This window comes from Siphateles boraxobius, unplaced genomic scaffold (genome assembly GCF_051911475.1).
Source record: "Siphateles boraxobius isolate OS27281-9 unplaced genomic scaffold, OSU_SipBor_1 33, whole genome shotgun sequence".
NCBI classification, from domain to species: domain Eukaryota; kingdom Metazoa; phylum Chordata; class Actinopteri; order Cypriniformes; family Leuciscidae; genus Siphateles; species Siphateles boraxobius.
The window spans coordinates 11330564-11347532 of record NW_027508953.1 but is presented as its reverse complement, the minus strand read 5'-3'; positions in this window follow the sequence as shown (position 1 = coordinate 11347532).

Here is a 16969-nt window from a genome sequence, read left to right as displayed (position 1 = left end):
ACCTCTGTGGTCCAGGAGCGTCACCTGTGGCTGAACCTGGCTGATATGCGGGACGCCGAGCAAACCCGTCTGCTCGACGCCCCTATATCCCAGGCCGGCCTCTTCGGCGGAGCGGTTGAGGACTTTGCCCAGCAGTTCTCAACCGCACAGAAGCAGTCTGAGGCGATTAAACATATTCTGCCCTGACGGCCTGCTGCTGCCTCCACCCAGCCGTCGGTACAGACACCTCAGACTGCTCGCCGCCGAGGGCGCCCTCCTGTGGCTCCCTCCCCTCCCGCACGGCCCCAGCAGCAGCCTTCACCCGGGCCGCGTCGTGGAGGAGGCCGCAGGAAGGCGCCACAGCCCTCTCCAGCCCCGCGCCCCGCTAAACGCCAGGCTAAGCGGCGCTCCTGAGACGGGCTGGCGCCAGTGATGGTGTCGGTTTTTTCCCAGGAGGTGGTTGCAGGCCCCCTCCTTCCCCCGGCGGAGGGCCGGGGGAGAATCTTTTGTTCTCCCGCTGCTCACCCACGGGTGGGCAGTACCCTATTATGGTCAAAGAAAGAACCAATACACCCATCACTGAGCACACAGAGCCGGTTGACAGTGCGCGACGCCCCCGGGCCTCACCGCTCTCATCCCTCTCTGTCACAGAGTTCTCGGACCGCAGTGTGTGCCGCCTCCGGGCCTCGCCACTCCCGTCCCCCTCTGTCCCAGAGGGTGCGGACGACAGTGTGTGCCGTCTCCGGACCGCACCACTCTCGTCCCCCTCTATCGCCAGACCCCTGGCAGAGCAGACCCCCGTGGAAGGCTGGTCCTTCCCTGGTCTCCTCTGTCAGGACGCGGAGCATGACCGCGCCCCCACACCGGGCCGCTTTGCCACCCTCGCCTGGGCCAGTCACTCCGCTTCGCTGCCCCTCCGGGGGGACGCCTGTGGTTCGTATGACCCCGCTGGTTCAATATCTGAAAGCTTGGTAGGAGCTTCCCAGCCTTTCTCGCTGGGTCGCCCGAACTATCAGGCTCGGCTATGCGATTCAGTTCGCACGGTCTCCTCCCCGCTTCAGGGGAGTTCGCTTCACTATGGTCGGTGGCAATGCCCCTATCATGAGAGCGGAGGTTACCACCCTGCTGGCGAAGGGTGCAATCGAGACTGTCCCTCCAGCCGAGATGAAGTCAGGGTTTTACAGCCCTTACTTCATTGTCCCCGAGAAGACCGGTGAGTTGCGGCCGATCCTGGATCTACGCGTCTCGAACCGCTCCCTTCACAGGCTGCCGTTTAAGATGCTCACGGCCAAACGCATTTTCGAATGTGTGTGGCCACAGGATTGGTTTGCAGCAATAGACCTGAAGGACGCCTACTTTCATGTCTCCATTTTACCTCGACACATACCGTTCCTACGGTTTGCATTCAAGGGGCAGGCATACCAGTACGCGGTTCTCCCCTTCGGGCTAGCCCTGTCTCCGCACGTCTTCACGAAGGTCGTCGAGGCTGCCCTTGTTCCCCTTCGGGAACACGGGGTTCGCATCCTGAACTATCTCGACGACTGGCTGATCCTAGCTCACTCTCGAGACCAGGTTTGCGAACACAGGGATCTTGTGCTCCGGCAGCTAGCCTGTCTGGGCCTTCGGGTCAACTGGGAGAAGAGCAAACTCTGCCCCGTGCAGAGGATCTCTTCTCTCGGTATTGAGAATGACTCGGTCGCCATGTCCGCGCAGCTTACGAGCGAGCGCGCACACCCGCTGCTGACTTGTCTTCGACAGTTCGATGGCAAGAGTGCGGTCCCACTGAAATTGTTTCAGAGGCTCCTGGGGCATATGGCATCTGCATCCGCGGCAACGCCGCTCGGATTGCTTCATATGAGACCGCTTCAGCTGTGGCTTCGCGATCGAGTCCCGAGGTGGGCATGGCATCATGGCACGTTCCGAGTCCCAGTGACTCCGACCTGCCGTCAGACCTTCACTCCGTGGAGGAACCTCAGTTTTCTACGGGCCGGAGTTCCCCTAGAACGAGTTTCCAGGCATGTTGTTGTCTCCACAGATGCCTCTTCCACGGGTTGGGGCGCCATGTGCAACGGACATGCTGCCGCAGGCTCCTGGACAGGACCCCAGCGCCTTTTGCATGTCAATTGCCTCGAGTTGCTGGCAGTACGCCTTGCCCTGCACCGCTTTCTCACGTTGCTCAGGGGTCAACACGTACTAGTCCGTTCAGACAATACCGCGACTGTAGCGTACATCAACCGTCAGGGTGGTCTATGCTCCCGCCGTATGTCGCAACTCGCACGCCACCTCCTCTTATGGAGTCAGAAGCACCTGAGGTCCCTTCGTGCTATCTACATTCCGGGAGATCGGAACTTTGCAGCCGACGAGCTGTCACGGTTTCGGCCCATCTCCGGCGAATGGCGACTCCATCCCCAGTCGGCTCAGCTGATTTGGGACCAGTTCGGGGACGCACAGATAGATCTGTTTGCCTCTCACGACTCGACCCATTGCGCCCTGTTCTATTCCCTGACCGAGGGCACCCTCGGCACGGGTGCACTGGCGCACAGCTGGCCGCGGGGCCTACGCAAATATGCGTTTCCCCCAGTGAGCCTTCTCGCACAGACCTTGTGCAAGATCAAGGAGGACGAGGAGCAGGTCATTCTGGTTGCGCCGTATTGGCCCACCCGGACCTGGTTCTCCGAACTGATACTCCTCGCGACAGCACCTCCTTGGCCAATACCTCTGAGGAAGGATCTCCTTTCTCAGAGACGGGGCACCCTATGGCACCCTCGACCCGATCTTTGGAGGCTCAACGTGTGGCTCCTGGACGGGACGAGGCAGGTTTGAGTACCCTGCCACCAGCGGTGGCGACTACCATCACTTCCGCTAGAGCATCGTCCACGAGACATGTATATGCGTTGAAGTGGAACATATTCGTCAACTGGTGCTCTTCTCGTCGAGAAGACCCCAGGAGATGCTCGATCTCTGTCGTGCTTTCCTTCCTGCAAGATGGGCTGGAGCGAAGGCTGTCTCCCTCCACCCTGAAGGTGTATGTGGCCGCTATCGCCGCATATCACGAAGCAGTTCAAGGTAAGTCTCTGGGGAAGGACGACCTGATCGTCAGGTTCCTGAGAGGAGCGAGGAGACTGAATCCTCCTCGCCCTCCTCTCGTTCCCTCTTGGGACCTCTCAGTGGTCTTAAATGCCCTGCAGAGGGCTCCCTTTGAGCCTCTGCATTCAGTTGAGCTTAAGTTCCTGTCTATGAAGACAGCGCTCCTGGTTGCTTTGGCCTCTATCAAGAGGGTAGGGGACCTGCACGCATTCTCCGTTGACGAAGCGTGCCTGGAGTTCGGGCCCGGTCACTCTCACGTGATCCTGGACCCCGGCCTGGATATGTGCCCAAGGTTCCCACCACTCCCTTCCGGGACCAGGTGGTGAACCTGCAAGCGCTGCCCCTGGAGGAGGCAGACCCAGCCTTGGCACTGCTCTGTCCAGTATGCGCTCTCCGTGCTTACGTAGACAGAAAGCAGTGTTTCAGGACCTCAGACCAGCTCTTTGTCTGTTATGGTGGGAGACTGAAGGGAAAGGCTCTCTCAAAGCAGAGGTTGTCTCACTGGATAGTGGACGACATTGCTTTGGCTTACCAACAGCAAGGCCGACCGTGCCCCCTCGGTGTGACAGCCCACTCCACCCGGAGTGTGGCTTCCTCTTGGGCTCTAGCGCATTGCGCCTCGCTGGCAGACATCTGTAGAGCTGCAGGCTGGGCGACACCCAACATATTCGCCAGATTTTATAATCTCCGAGTGGAGCCTGTGTCCTCTCGTGTACTCGCTTCAACCAGCTAGTACTGGACCCGCTCAGGTGTCTTCACTTGCTCGCCATTCCACTCTACGGACTGGATATGTGCAATATTCTCCTCAGGTGAGCCTTCCTCTCCGAAGCCCTGAGTTCCTCCAGCACTGTTGACGCTGGCGCCAGTGTCTATTGCCTGTGCGTCGGCTAGGTGCCTCCGTGTGCTTGGTTCCTCCCCTGAGTAACCCCCACATGTGTATTTCCACTGTAAGCCTCCTTGAGCATGTGTCTTTCCCTCGGCAAGTCACCTTGCCTCTCCTGGAGTTGAAAGTTGCCACCCCACGGGCTGGTCACTCCAGTGTTCCTCCATTATGTAGCCCTCCGGCCATATGTGTATTCTTAAGTCCTCCCTACGGGTAGGCATGCTGCGGCATATTTCTTCTGAGATATGCTTCCCAGTGTACCTTGGTATTCCTGTGCTAAGTAGGACTCCTTCGTCCATGCCAGTATCACGACAGGGGGATCAGACTTTCGCAGGGCACTGGAAGACAGCTGTGAAGGTGGCGTGATTACACGGGGACCCCCATTCTCCGTCATCCGACGTAACTTCGAGTGACTACGAAAGGGAACGTCTCGGTTACGTATGTAACCCTCGTTCCCTGAGGAGGGAACGGAGATGTTACTTCTCCCTGCCACTTCCGCTGTACCGCTGGGTAGACGCCTGAATTCAGTCTCGGCTCCTTAGCGAAGACATATCTGCATGTTGCCGGCGTCCTCCTTTTATACCCACGAGGTGGGGCGGAGATACGCTATGCAAATTCCGCAGACCCATGGCATTTCATTGCCATTGGCTCGTTTTATAATACACGAAGATGATTGGCTTTCTAGGCGAAACCCCCATTCTCCGTCATCCGACGTAACGTCTTCGTTCCCTACTCAGGGAACGAGGGTTACATACGTAACCGAGACGATATTTTGACTGGAAACAAGACAAAGGCTAAGTAAGAAAATATTTTTTTTGCAGTGCAGTACATTCATTCATTGCACATTTTTCTATATAAAATCTGAGATGCAGAGCACATTAGTAAGGCCACTGTATCAAAGCGGTAAGTAAAGTGTGCCTCACTCTCATGCTCTTTCTGAGAGTTTTTGTGTTGTTTCTTCGACAAAAACCCATGAGATCCATCAAAGAGGAGTTTCACAGGATTGCAGGTCAGTGGTGGTGAAATCGGTTTAAAAGAATCTGATAAGTGACATTCACTTGATTACATCTTGCTGTGACCTCTGGAAGTAACCTAATAATTAGAATTTCCTTTAGGATTTCCAGTGTGGTTGGATGTATTGATGACACGCACATAATCCCATGATCACACCTTCTGAAAATGAACTAGATTACTGAATGGGAGGATGCCAGATGGAAGGGTAGAGAGATATGCTGTAACCACTACAGCTGTTAAATACACAAATTATTCACAATTTATTTGGTCATCTTTATTTCTTTCAAATACAAAAGCAACAGTAATTCTTTTTCCTGTTTGATTTTAATATTCTTCCAGTATCGTGTATCTCCTCTTCATCTATCAGTGGTGGTGCAGGTCTAGCCTCTGTTGGCGGAGTAGAAGTCAAACGTGAATTTCATTAGCCTAATTAAAAAATTTAACCGGTTGGATTATAGAGAACATTTAATTGTGAAAAGAGCATTATACAACATGGAAACGTGCAGCACATTACAGACATTTGTTAATTAAATAAATATAATTCAGTGTCCAGTTTCAAAGTTATGTAGCCTACGGCCATGAACCTTTTATGCTTAAAGATTTAACTCATTGAATTATGGTTTTATTGTTCAGTTTTAGTTGCCGTCACATTAATTTTTGTTGTTGTTGTTGTTGTTGTTGTTGTTTTTTGCCTGTGGGATACCATGAAAATGTGTATTAGTTTAATAACTTACATTTCTGTCAATTTCCACCTGATAATAACAGTGATTGAGAATTATACTTGTGTATTGATTCGGAAGTATGCGGACGTCTTTTGTCGGGTGCTGTTGCCATGGTGAATCATAATTTCGGTGGTCCATTGATCATGGCTTTTCATAGTCATGGTGTACGCCAGACTTGTGCACAATTCAGAATTCAATTGAGAATGACTCCTAAATTCCAGTTCAATTCTTGAATTTGAATTGAATTTGAATTGATGTCAAAAACAGGATCTAGAATTACAATTCGAATTTGAATTAAAGGAAGCAGAATTGCAATTCAAAACAAATTCTAAGAAATTCATATAGATATTTTAAGTAAAGTGTTTAACAATTAAGCTGTACAGTATATGTCAGATATGATTGCATTACATATTCTATAAATGATATTAGTTTGAAGTAAACTACTTGTACAGATTACATTAACAGGAAATATTTTCCCCCAGCAATGAAGGTTAAAATCTCTCGTCAAATAATTAAGTTTGACTTATTGTAATTGTAATTTTGTGGAACATGATAGAACATGACTCAGAACATGATAGAACATGACTCCCAGAATTACTTTAGTAAATCTTAAGAAGAAAAAAAAAATTCTAGGCGGACATTTGTTTTTTTAAATATATATATTAGAACAAAATGTATGCAGGGTTGAGGAGTGAGTTAACTGTAATGAAATTATGTTATTGAATTACAAAATGAATGTAATTGTATTTAGTTGTATTATTGAGGTAAAATGTGTGATTTAAAGGAGCTGTATGTAAGAAATTTATTTCAGTTAATCATAAAATGGCCCTGATATGTCACTAGACATTAAGAAATCATGTTCATTTCAAATACTTATATCACTGACAACAATAGTCCGGCCAGAATATTGTCTTTTAAAAAGTGAAGTTGCAGCCCTCAACTGATGTTGATGTTGTCATGTTGTGTTTTGGTCTGATGCGCCACCCTCCAACTATCTACCAATCACAAAGTCAGTAGTGTTGCGACATCTAGGTTGCCAGCTCTGCGCTATAGTTACCACAGCTGCAGCTACAAACGTGTCGGAATGGGATAAAAAAAAAGTCTAACGTTGCGAAACCAAAAAAACTCGTTATGAATCCGAAATACTTCGTGACAAAGTCCGACATAAAACAAGGATCTGTATAGGAGATGCCTTTGAAAGATGGAGACGGCTGAAAACGGAGAAGAATTTGAAGACAGACGCCAACATTGCCAATTTTCTCCTGGACAGATACGATTCGTCTTGGCTAACTTGTACTTGATGTAAATGGACATTTCTCAAATATTGAAATACTGTGTATACGCCCCAACGCCTGTGAAGAGACGACTCAAAGCCGGCGATATGTTGTGCCATAAATTAATACATGATTAAAACTAACTGTATTTTTCTATGTACATTTCCGAAATGCACTTTCTGTAAAGCTGCTTTGACACAATGTGTATTGTGAAAAGCGCTATACAAATAAATTTGAATTGAATTGAATTGAATTATAATGGGTAACATACATTCAGCGTTAGGAAGGTTACTTTGGAAATGTAATTGCTTACTGTTATGTGAGATTCAACATATTCTTTCTTGTTGTGTGACTAGGGCGACCACCCATCACGCTTTGTGTTGTACCGCACAGCATTTCACCCCTTGTCCCCCACGTCGCATATTGAGAAAATGTCCGCATTTTTATCAGTCTGTTTGTTTTTAATTATCATATTAAGAAAATGTGCATGCGTTCTTTTGCCTTTTTAAGAAAGCATTTTATTTATTCTTTTTGCGCCGTAGTTTTTCACCTATATTTAACAGCGCTTCGTAAGAAGTACAAATACAACAGCCATTTTTAAAATCATATCCAATGGTTGAAAAGAAAGGAGTAAACACAGTCACTAGTAGGTTGTCAATCAAAATGTTGAGCGGTGATTCGTTCCATGTGTTCCCTGTCAGAAAACAAATGTATAATTCGGTAAATAAAATTTTTAATTTAACAGAATTTATCAACTTATTGTCTGCTGTAGTTGTTTTAATTCACATCCTTTCTAAAAATATGAAAGTGTTTGGTGTAATATATTCTTAATATATAAGGCTGTCAATAAACTAATTTCATGTCGTTTTATATTTTATTTGTTCATTATTTATTTTGTTGGATTTGAGTTGGACTTAGTCAGAACTGTTTCATAAATAGTGATCTGCATGATGCCTGCTGCCTTGCTCAGTGATGTTGAATTTAAATGGCAAGTAAAATAAAGACATGTTATGTTACATTGTGATGTAATTGTGTTGTCTGGAAGGGACTAAATAAAGTATTTTTATCAGTTGAAATGCAGAATACAAATGTTTTTATTAAGTTAAATGGACATTATATAACAGTTTCAGGTTATGTTTTAGTGTTGGTAACATGTCCCACATCGTCCCACATTTGGTTTGTTTGATGGTGGCCACCCTATGTGCGACTGTGTAGAATTTCTTTGAATTGCCATGAATTTAATTCCACTTCCTGTCATTCAAATTCAACTTCCTGTGGGGCGGAGTCAATTCAATTCAAATTCCAATTCATGAATTGAATGGAGGCCAATTCTGAAATTCTGAATTTTGCAAAAGTCTGGTGTACGCGCTTAACTCAGAGTCAAGCTACTCAGAGTAGATTAAGGGATGCACCTAATCCAGGATTCGGCTTCGGATTCGGCCGAATATCGGGGCTTTGAATGGGGTTTGGTTTCTTGACAGTTGACAGTTTGATAAATGCAAGTTAATTTTAATCTTTGTGTGTTAAAAATGCACATAAGTCCTTGTAGAGATAGTGTAGCATGTCTGGAACGGAATCTCCAACACAAATGACCACACGACTACTCAACAGTGAGATCCAATGTTTTTTCCTTTTAATCTGTAAACAAAGAGATCATCAGTGGATCAAAGGGGCTTTAGCTTCTCTCTCTATCTCGTGTACACACAGTAATATTCACAGAGAGAAGCAACATTACGTGTGCTCATGAGCCTCGCGCACAGGTAGACTGAGGCTATTACAGATCTTAAACAAAAAATAAATAAATAAAACATGTAAACAAAATAATAAATCTAATACATTCATAATCTTCCTTGTGATACATCACATTAATACTCTTATTAATACACTACAATAGTGTATAGTACATACATTTTATACTAAATTACATGACCATATGCATGAATTCAGGTATTTATATAATATAACATGCTATGATAAACAAATAATAAATTATAATATAATTTGTACACATAAATCCAAAAGGAAAGCTCAATGCGCATTTAACAGCATACCATGTGCAGGCCGCACCACGTGCGTCACGCACGAATCTATGAATCGGATTCGTTTCCCCTATAACACTCTTCATATAGTACATATTTATTAACATTCAACCAGCTCTATTTTCTTTCACAAAACAGAACTAATTAAACAACATACCTGTAAACAAAGTAACTTCAGTTACTTCAGACTTCAACGGGGCTTTAGCTTCTCTCTCTCTCTCTCTCTCTCTCTCTCTCTCTCTCTCTCGTGTACACACTAAGCATAAAATACTAATAAGTTAGCACCATGATGAAGTTCATAAAATCGTATTACTACACACTTCATCACGACTAACACACTCAAATGATAGAACACACTCAAATCACACTTATTGAGCAATAATTATGCCTTCAGACAATAAACATCATCATACCAGTAATATTCACGGAGAGAAGCAACATCGCGTGTGCTCATGAGCCTCGCGCACAGGTAGACTGAGGCTATTACAGACCGTACGAGGAGAAACCCCAGAAACAGAAGTGTTCAACCGATGACGCTCCCTCCCCAAACAAACAATATAATAAATTTTATTTTTAATACTGTATAAATTTTTTTAATACTGTATCCTGAATACAGGATGTGGATAATTAAGCTATAGCCTATTTCATGAAGTACATTTCTGGAGTGTTAAAGATTAAAAGAAAAAATAACAACAACAACCGTACAGAACCGAAAACCGTGACCCTAAAACCGTGATACGAACCGAACCGTGGGTTTTGTGAACCGTGCCACCACTAGCTAGAACATGAGCGTCTGGCTCGCTCATAGTCTGTGCTGCGGCTACTGCACATCCAATGGTGCGGGCGCCTCTGACGTGCGACCAATGAGATCACTCTGCGTCATACACGTCAGAGCCCGCCAAGGGGGTGTGACCTCAGTCTATAATAGTCCCCGAATTCGCCATTATAGCAGATTTTACTCCTTCAGCGACAAACTTCACGTCTCTGACCATTTATTCAGCCTTCGCCGTCGAACAAGCCTTCAGCCTGAGCGAGCTACAGCTCAGCAGACTACAGATCTCAACCGTGTTTCTCCTGATGCCGTCTCTCCTGTGGCTATCCGGCGATATCCTTTTCAATACCTGTTTATTATGTGTTTATATCTGTATTAGCGTTGTTCCATATGTCTGGTGTTAAGCGAGGCCTACGATCACGCGAGCTGAATTTCATGCCTGGGATTTCATCTACCACGCAGAGAATGCACCCTCTGTCGGTGGATGTGCGGCCTGCGAGTGCATGCCTATCTCCGTACTGCGAACTCGGCTAGCTCTCTCTTGAGAAGGCAGCCAACGGCATCCAGAGAGCACGGACGTTTGTGAACGCACTCCGGCCACGTCCCCGCGTGCTTCACTCTGTCCTAGCTACACGGGTTATAGCCTGGCAAGCTATCCCGAGGTGTCGAGTTGGGTCATACACACTATAAAGCGAGGCTACTCACTCCAATTCGCTCGCAGACCAAGCACAACACATGGGTTCACGGTCCCCCTTCACTAGGCGGCCCCTCCCCTGTTGTAACACTGACTTCCCCACACGCAAATGCTTGTACAGTCAGTCCAATACTCAATGTGTGCACAAATCACAGTATAAGGGTATCAGGTCCCCCTACGCTAGGCGACCAGCCCCAATCAGTGTGTCAAGCCCTAGCCACACGGGTTCTAGCCTGGCAAGCTATCCCCGATGTGTCGAGTTGGGTCATAAACACTATAAAGCGAGGTTACTCGCTCCAATTCGCTCGCAGTCCCCTGAAATTTCAGCAATGTGGGTCACGTGCTTCGCACTGAAGTACAGAATCTATTAGCAAAAGGGATGATAGAATTAGTCGCCCCCCCCCCCCCCGCGCTAAAACATATGGGTTTTTACAGCCGCTATTTTCTGATTCCGAAAAAAGACGGCAGTCTCAGACCCATTCTAAATTTGAGACATTTGAACAAAGCTCTCATGAGACGGCCGTTCAAAATGTTAACTATCAAACATATCCTAATGTTATATTTATATAGGATATGTTTGATATGATATGTTTGATAGTTAACATTTTGAACGGCCGTATCATGAGAGCTTTGTTCAAATGTCTCAAATCTAGAATGAAAAGAAATTATCTTTTTTGGATAATCATGAGGATATGGTGAATCATGGTTGTTTAAGAACCCTGATTCCCTGGCGGGCTCAGAGCTGGTACCACGAGGGGGTGACAATGGAAACCATTTCCAGGAGGAAAGTGGTTCTTACAGATGCATCCAACCTGGGTTGGGGAGTGCTGCACGAGGGCATGCCTTGCTCCGGGATTGGTTTGTCACAATAGATCTGAAAGATGCTTACTTTCACATTCAAATAAATCCTCGTCACAGGCCATTCTTGAGATTCGCCTTCGAGGGCCAGGCTTATCAATACACCGTTCTGCCGTTCGGTCTATCGTTGGCACCCCGTACTTTCACGAAGTGTGTGGATGCACACCAGAGCGCGCGCACTCGGTGCGAGCGCTTGCTACTGAAGAAATTTCAGAAACTGCTTGGTCTCATGGCAGTAGCATCGCCAGTACTCCGCATGGGATTACTGCGCATGCACCCGCTACAGCATTGGCTGAAAGGCCGTGTCCCAACTCATGCATGGCAGTCAGGCAGCTTGGGGTGACAATGGAAACAATTTCCAGGAGGAAAGTGGTTCTTACAGATGCGTCCAACCTGGGTTGGGGAGTGCTGCACGAGGGCATGCCTTGCTCCGGCCTCTGGTCGAGCACGGAGCAGAGCTTACATATCAACTGTCTGGAGATGAAAGCAGTTGGGTTGGCCCTGAAAGCATTTCCGTTGAACCTCAGAGGTCACCACGTCTTAGTCTGCACAGACAATACGTCAGTGGTGGCCTACATAAATCGCCAGGGGGGCATCAGGTCAGGAAACCTGCATGCGATGGCGAGAGACCTCCTCTTATGGGCACCTGAGCTCTCTGAGAGCAGCGCATATCCCGGGCGTCCAGAAAGTGGACGCGGATATGCTTTCACGGGGCAACACTCCCCTCGGCGAGTGGTCCCTGAACCCACAGACGGTCAGTCTGATATGGAAGGTGTTTGGCGAGGCCGAAATCGGCCTTTTTGCCTCGAGAATCAACACCCACTACAAATTGTTCTTCTCGAAGAATAGGGACGCGATGGCCCATGTCTGGCCCAACCGCCCCCTTTTATTGCTTTTCCCCCATCTCGATGATTCCAGAAGTCATCAAACGGGTCAGAGAGAGCGGGTGCCCAGTCCTTCTGGTGGCCCCTCTCTGGAAAACCAGACCGTGGTTCCCGGAACTGGTTCAGTTTTCAGACACAATCCCATGGCCTGTCCCACTGAGGAAAGACCTCCCCACACAGGCGAACGGGACATTGTGGCATCCGATACCCGATTTATGGGCCCTCCATGTTTGGCCCCTCAACGGGTACCCAAGGACCTTCCTGAGAAGGTTTTAAGCACTATATCTGAAGCCAGGGCCCTGTCGACTCGGCGCCTGTATGCTTCAAAATGGTCTTTCCAACTGGTGCTCGAAAAATCATTCTGACCCAGAGTCATGTGAGATATCTGTGGTTCTCTCATTCTTACAGGAGCTGCTGGACACGGGTCGCTCCCCGTCCACGCTAAAAGTGTATGTGGCAGCCATAGCAGCACATCATGTTCTGACGGCTGGCCAGTCACCGGGAAGAAACGACCTGGTCGTAAGATTCCTGAAAGGTGCGAGGAGAATGAAACCCTCCAGACCTCCGTCTGTGCCGCCTTGGGACCTCTCCACAGTCCTGGGGGCTCTGAAAGGTCCGCCTTTCGAACCGCTCCAATCGGTTGATCTAAAACCCCTCTCGCTGAAGACCGCTCTCCTTATGGCGTTGGCATCTATCAAGCGAGTGGGAGATCTGCAGGCGCTCTCTGTGAGCCCTGCATGTTTGGAGTTGGGTCCAGATGTCTCCAGAGTCATCCTCAAGCCAAGACATGGTTACGTTCCTTAAGTGCTCTCAACACCGTTCCGAGCACAGGCGGTGACATTATCAGCCCTCCCTCCTTCTGCAGAGGATGGAGAGGTTAATCTTCTCTGCCCTGTCAGAGCACTGAGAATCTATCTGGAGCGTTCTGCATCTTTTAGACAATCAGAACAGCTTTTTGTCTGCTTTGGTGGTAGATCCAAGGGGGATCCAGTCACTAAGCAAAGACTGTCTAGATGGATAGTGGATGCTATTTCTATGACTTATACCGCAGCGGGTCAAATTTGCCCTATAGGTATCAAGGCCCATACGACCAGAGGTATGGCCTCGTCATGGGCTTGGTCCTCTGGCATTCCCATTAGTGATATTTGTGATGCGGCCGGCTGGTCCTCGCCTTCCACATTTATGAGTTTCTATAATATTGAAGTGCCTTCCCTGCAGGCCAAGGTGCTTTCGGTATGATTAAGACCCGTCGGTGGCCGGTCTTGTCATATATTACTGTGCACAATCTAAATCACATATATATATGACATAAAAAGTGTTGTTTGGCAGTACTTTCAGACAAAAGAAGGCAATTCAATTCGAGCTACATGTTCAATTTGCAATGCCGATTTGTCTCGTGGTGGCAAGGACCCTAAACAATACACAACTTTGCCGCTTTTAAAATGCATAATGTTGTTATTCTTTTATTTATTTCTTTTTTTACAGATAAAATAAAAAGAAAAATCCACGTTGTTTACTTCATTAATGTGTTTACGGTGTTAATGGACTGAGGATGAGAGTAGGATTCGGAATTCAGTTTTGGATTTGGCAGAATCTTAACCAGTGGATTCGGTATTCGGCCGAACCCCACAAATCTGGATTCGGTGCATCCATAGATTAAACTAACTCAATTCAACTATTCTGAAACCGAAAACTCAGAGTTTCCCATCTCAGGGTAAATCAACTCAGAGTTGGTTGAACCTCCTTATTGAAACAGGCCCCCGGTCAGTGTAGGGTATCAATGACATACACAAAGTTTATCAAATACAGCAAAGTCTTGCAGAGATACAGGGTGAGATTCAGTTTGGCATCATGCCATCAAATTCGCTGATGCGTTAAATGGTAACAGTTTTGTCTATCAACACAAAATCCATAACTTTTTGCCAGCATGGTCTAAAGATACTACAGTACACAGTCGAATTTCACGAAAATCGGATCAACAGACTAGGTGGAGTTTGAATTAAAAATTTTATAAAGCACATTTCTGCTGCAACGAGTGCAGCCCAAAGTGCTGTGCAATACAATAATGAAACCATAAAAACATGACACAATAAAACCAGACTACATACAAGACAAAATGTAGTTCTTTCCTGGATCAGACTCAAAAGTCAAGATGTAAAAATGCTGCTTAAAGCATTCAAGGCTGCAGAATGGATTCGTGGTAGGTTATTCCATAACCTGGGTCCAGCTATCGAAAAGGCACAATCACCTTTTCGCTGCAGTCGGGACTGCGGTACCCGAAGCATATTTTTTACAATTATTTACTGATTGGTGTAGAATAACTAGATCTGATAGATATGAGGGGGCTAGACCAGTTAAAATTAAAATAATAATAATAATAGTACGCCCTTGAAATCAATCCTCGTAGCCAATTAATGAATGTTAAAATCTGAGCAATTCTGTCCCGCCTTTTCATTCTAGTCAGTAATCTTGCAGCTGCATTTTAAACCAGCTGCAGTCAGCTTATCAGTGACTGGGAGAGACCTAGATATACGACACTGCTATAGTCCAGTCTGGATGACATATAAATAACGCATGGATGACTGTCTTCAGATCTTCAACTGAGAGCATAGGTTTTAACTTAGCAATTAACCATAGGTGATAACTACTTCCCTTCAAGATCACTTTCTTTATAATAGGCAAAACTAATCAAAAACCATTAGCATTATTTTAAAATTGTAGTATTTTAACCACAAGGTGGCGCTGCCTCAACTTGAGTACCTTTAAGCCAGGGGTTTTCAAAACTGTCCTGGAGCACCCCCAGCACAGCACATTTTGCAACCTTAGCCGATAAAAGTGTAACCTCTGCTAATGCTGCGGTAGGCAGGGAAGGAGATAAGAGGCTGTTTTTAAAAAAACTTTTATGGATGTCAGGGGAGGATTGACAACTATGTTGAATAAACTGCTTTTGTGATGAAATAGCTTATCATTTAATGAATCGACAGCCCATCAGATAATCTTCAACATGTTGCTTTTATACATAAATTTTTGGTTGGATCTATTTTTAGTTTACACCGAACAAAATGCGGTTTTATAAAAGAAGTCACTGACAATTGCATGGCCGGTATTGTTATGGTGTCCAGTCTCCCTGATTCCACCATCTCTCAACCACGAGCGCCCTCTCCTGAGTTCTAGTGTGTTGCATACTCTCCCATTAGTATGCATCATTTGCGCTGTGATTACCCATCACCTCTTCTGTATTATTACTCATTTCTCAGCCTTTATCTGCCTCATTAACTGAGCGTCCTGTACGAAGTATTGCCTCTCTATGTGTGCATGTCTGAGCCGTTTCCGTGAATCTGGTCTACCTTGTTACTGATCCTTGCTATTCTAACCATCTCTGATTGTCTGCAGCCTGCCTCTCGACCCTCTGCCTGATCTGGATTCTGAGTCTAGCCGCCTGCCCGGACCTTTATGCCTGACCCTGTTCTTCTGCTCGCACACCACCAACTTACGTCTTACAGCCTGGTTTCCTCTCCGCTGTCAGCACATCCTTATCCAAGAATTTCCTGAGTTTCTTATTGCCTGTCTTTGAGTTATTAAAGTTGTTGCATATGGATCTGCCTCAGCCTTCTGATTTGTTACAGGTATGATTCAGTTTAAAGGTGCCTTGTGTCATGTCCGCCAAAAAAATCAATTATTCCACATTCCATACCAGATGGGGGCAGTATACCTCCAGAAAGTGAGTTGGTCTACTCTAGAGTAACAAACGAGAAACGGCATAGTCTCTATGCTCCGCCCCTACCTTCACAACGACCCTAGAGCCATAGCCGAAGCCAAGCCAACTCCTAATAGAGGACGTTTTGACTCCAGAGGAACGTTGGTTGATGTCAAGTGATTTTTAAACATGACATCTTCAAGCTACTCCCCTTCACCTTTACCAGTGAATATGTTCATATTCGTTTTGTTCATATTACATTTTTATTGTTAGTTTGAATTACATTAATTTGACAGACAGCATTCGCTGATGTTGACCAAGCTAGCGCCATTCAGAGCACTTTTCACACGCTCTCAGTCACACCACACATCAATTTTGTCACGCACAGAAAAATCGCAAAGCAAAGAGGACACGGAGACCGACAGACTAGACCGAGCAGGTTAGTTATGATATAAAAAAACTCAGCTCTCAGATTCTGTCAATTTTATTACGCAATTCAAACAATAAATACCGTTTTGGCGCTTGTAAATGTTACACAACAGATCCCTAGCGCACGTGAACCGATCATCTCTACTAGCTAATAGTAAAAAAACACAAACACTGTTGAAAGATACAGTAGGCTACAACTTACCAAAATGTATTCCTCATACATAATATCGACCAATATTTTTTTTTAATCAGCGTGCAGAGGTCAATAACATAGCTGGAGAACAAATATGTCAGATTTACCTCAGGACAGCAATTTAATAAACATAATATACTTAGCTAATTTTACATTTTTTTTTACTTCAGCTCGGTAGAGACAGGCTCTGGTAGATAACAGGTGAAAACCGGATTGGATCTGTGGGCAGAGCTAACTATCAAACACATAAGGTTCAAGTGCGCCCACAAGCCGTGCGAGTTATTCGTGTATTGCAGTTTGGCTGGTGGTTATGTTGCCCGCATACCGCCTCCCATGGCCGAAACTGGTATTATGATACCTGTCGGGCCGTGGCTAGTAATTTAGCATGCTATTTCAGGTTGATCTCTCTGCAGCACTATAACTTGTCATTTTTTTAATGAAATC